Source organism: Octodon degus, unplaced genomic scaffold, assembly GCF_000260255.1.
Source record: "Octodon degus isolate 3935 unplaced genomic scaffold, OctDeg1.0 scaffold00123, whole genome shotgun sequence".
NCBI lineage: Eukaryota > Metazoa > Chordata > Mammalia > Rodentia > Octodontidae > Octodon > Octodon degus.
The window spans coordinates 6,244,908-6,248,466 of NW_004524699.1; positions in this window are offsets into that span (position 1 = coordinate 6,244,908).

Genomic DNA, 3,559 nt, shown 5'->3' on the forward strand with positions numbered 1-3,559 from the left:
TTTTGCCTAATTGGAAATTCTAGAAAGATGGGTGGCAAAGAGCTCTGAGAAAGAGCTGGAGCTTCCTGTTTTGGGGGCCCAGGCCATGGGGAGCCATTGTGTGTTCCGAGCTGTGCTGAAAGAGCAGCACCTCCAGAAAGGAGCTGGAGTGATTTCCATGGCCAGGTGGGTACCGCAGCAGGACAGCGGTCACCAGAACCCGCTGAGCTTCTGCCCTAGGACGACCTTCCTCACAAGGGCCTTGCAGACATGATGGCTGAGGCTGGTGCTGGCCCGGCTCTCCTAGGACGGAAGGCAGGAAGGCCAAGCAGCCCCGGGGGCCACCCAGGGGCCAGAGATGAAGGAGACAGGCGTCCCCGCTGTTACACTGGATGGGGTGTGTGTGTGTGTGTGTGTGACTGAGGTCTGATTTGATGTGGGGACTCCAGGCCCTGGAAGCCCAGAGGGTGCGTCTGCAGGAGAGGGCAGCCACCGAGGAAGGCTCCGCTGGGTTAGGGTGCAGTAGGTGTGGGGTAGCATGTGAATAAACCCACAGGCCACTGTGCACAGGCCGGGGGCCGGGGTTCCCACGGGGGCCTGCAAGGGGCTGCTGTCAGCCACCAGTGCGGAGCTCTCAGGCCTTGTGAGGGGAGTGGGTCATTGCACCAGGCGCCCCTGACCCCCATAGTGGGCCTTGTGAGGTCTGGTGCCCAGGGGTACAGGGGCCCCTTGGCTGTGCCCCCGAAGTATCTACAGAGATTGAGGCATGGAGCCCCCTCATTTTTCAGAGGCGCAGAGAGGCGGAGGCCTTGCAATGTTGCACAGCTGGCTCCGGAGGTGGAGTCAGAGACTGCTGCCTACCCAGCTGCCTGCCTGACACAGGGGTCTGGGCCCTGCCGCTGTGCCCACAGCACAGGAAGGTCGCAGGCCCTCCCCCAACCCCCAGCCTCACGCAGGCGACCTGTGGCAGCCAGGACAGAGCTGCACCCCAGGACCGGCTTTGGGAGGTGCAGCACCAGAGGCTCCAAACTGCAGGGCAGGAGCATACAGAGCCTAACTAAGGGGGGTCCTCCTGCATCCTTCCAGGATGCGGCGACCCAGGGGGCACCAAGGGGCCAGACAGGCAAGGAGCCAGGAAGCAGGGAGGGCACCCCAAGAAGGCTTTCTGTCCGGCAACCTGGCCCCAGCCTCTCCGCCACACTTCAAGACCAGCGGTGGAGGGCCCTGGGCTGGCGTTTCTCTCTGGGCCTCAGGCCAGCAGCGCTATTGCCCAAACGGTACTCAGTGTCCCCAGCCCTGGAGGAGGGGAAGGAGCGCAGGCCCAGGGCAGCGTCTCCGCGAAGCCTGTCCTCCAGGCCCGCTGCTCTCGGCCTCGTGCCATCTGCAGAGTGAGGGATCGGCCAGGGCCGCGCAACCGCGGGGAGGGCGGGACCTGTTGCTAGGGAAACGCCCTCACTCCCAAGGAGCCACCGTTAGCTGGGGACAAACAGAGACAGAGAGAGACAGCAGCGTGAGACCCTAGACCTGAGATGGGGCCGGAGGTGGTGTTCCGCTGTGGAGAGGACAGACCGACCACCCAGGGAGGGGCGGGCCACTAAGGGGCTCGGACGGAAACGCACCGACCAGCCTGCAGTGACAGTGGCTTCCAGGCGGGGTCACAGAGTTCACAGAGAAGGGGAGATGGGGGACCAGCCTGAGGGGGTGGGGGTGGGGCTGAGCCAGAGGGGGGTCACTGTGAAAACACAAAATTGTAACTGCAGAGTTTTTACAATCTTTCTGCATCTCCCCAGAAAATGAGTCATCGCTGTATCTCCTGCTTCTCCATCTGCTTGGGGAGATGCGGGACTCCGGGCCTCCCCACCAAACCCCCCTCTTCCCCTTCTCTTCTCCCCTCCCCTCCCCCTCCTCTCCTCCTTTTTCTCCTCCTGCACTGGGCAGGCAGAGGGACCACCATCTTGGGGTGACTGACTGGCGGCCACACTGCGTTTCATTGAGGCCAGGATTTAAAAAAAAAAAAAATGTGCTGTCCTCAGGGCAGTCTGGCACCCTCAGCTGGGCCTGGGCATCTTCCCCCAGGCCTAGGAGCCAGGGTGGGGGAAGGGCACAGGCTGGGGTGGGGAGAGCTGCAGGCCCTGGGGACCTGCCTGCAATCTCAAGCCACACCTGCTTTCCTTAGGGCTGCGGGTCTCAGTTTCCCCTTCTGTGGGTTGGGGGCAGAGCCTGCCTGCTAGGTCTTAAGGGCTTCTCTGGAGTCAGTTTGCAAGTCCCCCCTCCCCTAACTCTGGCTTCTCAGGTACAGAGGAGGAACTGAGGCGCACCTTGAGGCTGAGGCAGGAGGATCACAAGTTCAAGCCCAGCCTGGGGCAACTTAGCACCTTAGTGAGACTGGCCCCTGCATGGCTGACTCCAACTCTCCAACCACCTCTGTCCTGCAGGAGTGTGCATGGCCCTGGGGTGCAGGGCCTGGGGGTTCCCCAGCCACTTCTACTCCCCGGGAGTGGGTGGGCAAAGCCTGAGCTTCTCTGGGACCTTAGTGTCCTCCGAAGCCGCAGGCACATTGAAGGGGTGGGGGTGGGGAGTCAGGTACACAAAACCTGTGCAGAGCAAGGGGTCCCTGGCCTACAAGCCCCCTGCAGGGCTGCAGGGCAGGGCTCGGAGAAGGCAGTAACTTGCAGAGGCTGCGCAGCTGCGGGCTCCCATGGGCTCCGAATCTAACCCCAGCATCAAGCTCCAGTGCTGGCTCTTCCACAAGGACACTGTCCTGCCATCCACCCCTTGCCTCCTTCCTACTCTGGTTCAGGGTCAGCCCTCCCCAGGAGTCCCTTTGGGGATCAGGAGGGACTCAAGTGAGGGGGCTGCTGCGGGCACCGCCCATTGGCTGTGGCCCGGTCACCGTGTTCGCCACTTGCTGATGGACACTGCTCCCTAAGTGTCAGAGCAGGGCTGCTTTCCACGTTCCTTCAGCTCTCCCCCCCCCCCTGCATAGCACAGCTGGGAGGTGCTGGGGTCAGCCCAGCCCCACAGTCGCCCCCAGTCCTGCCCAAGGTAAAACCCTAACACCCACCAGAGTCACGCCGGGTGAGGTATGTTGGCGACTCCTTGACCTCTGCAACTGGAACATTCAAAGTAACTTTCATTTATTTACTCAGTTTACAATGAGATGCACATTTTCTTCAGAAATGAATGTGACAGGGGCCAGGGAAATGGCTCAGTGGTTTAAGTGCCTGCCTGGCAAGCACAAGGCCTGAGTTTGATCCCTGTTACCACCAAAAGAAAAAGAGTGACAGAGACCAAAAAAAGAAAGGGATGCTGAGCATGGTGGTGCCCGCCTATCATCCCAGCGCTCGGGAGGCTGAGGCAGGAGGATCATCATGAGTTCGAGTTCAAGGCCAGCCTGTGCTGTGGTACCTAGTGAGTTGAAGGCCAGTCAGAACCGCATAGTGAAACCCTGCCTCAAAACACCAAAAAAGAAACAAAATCCAAAGTGGCAAGATAAAATTGTTTTTTCTTTCTTCTTCTTCTTCTTCTTCTTCTTCTTCTTCTTCTTCTTCTTCTTCTTCTTCTTCTTCTTCTTCTTCTT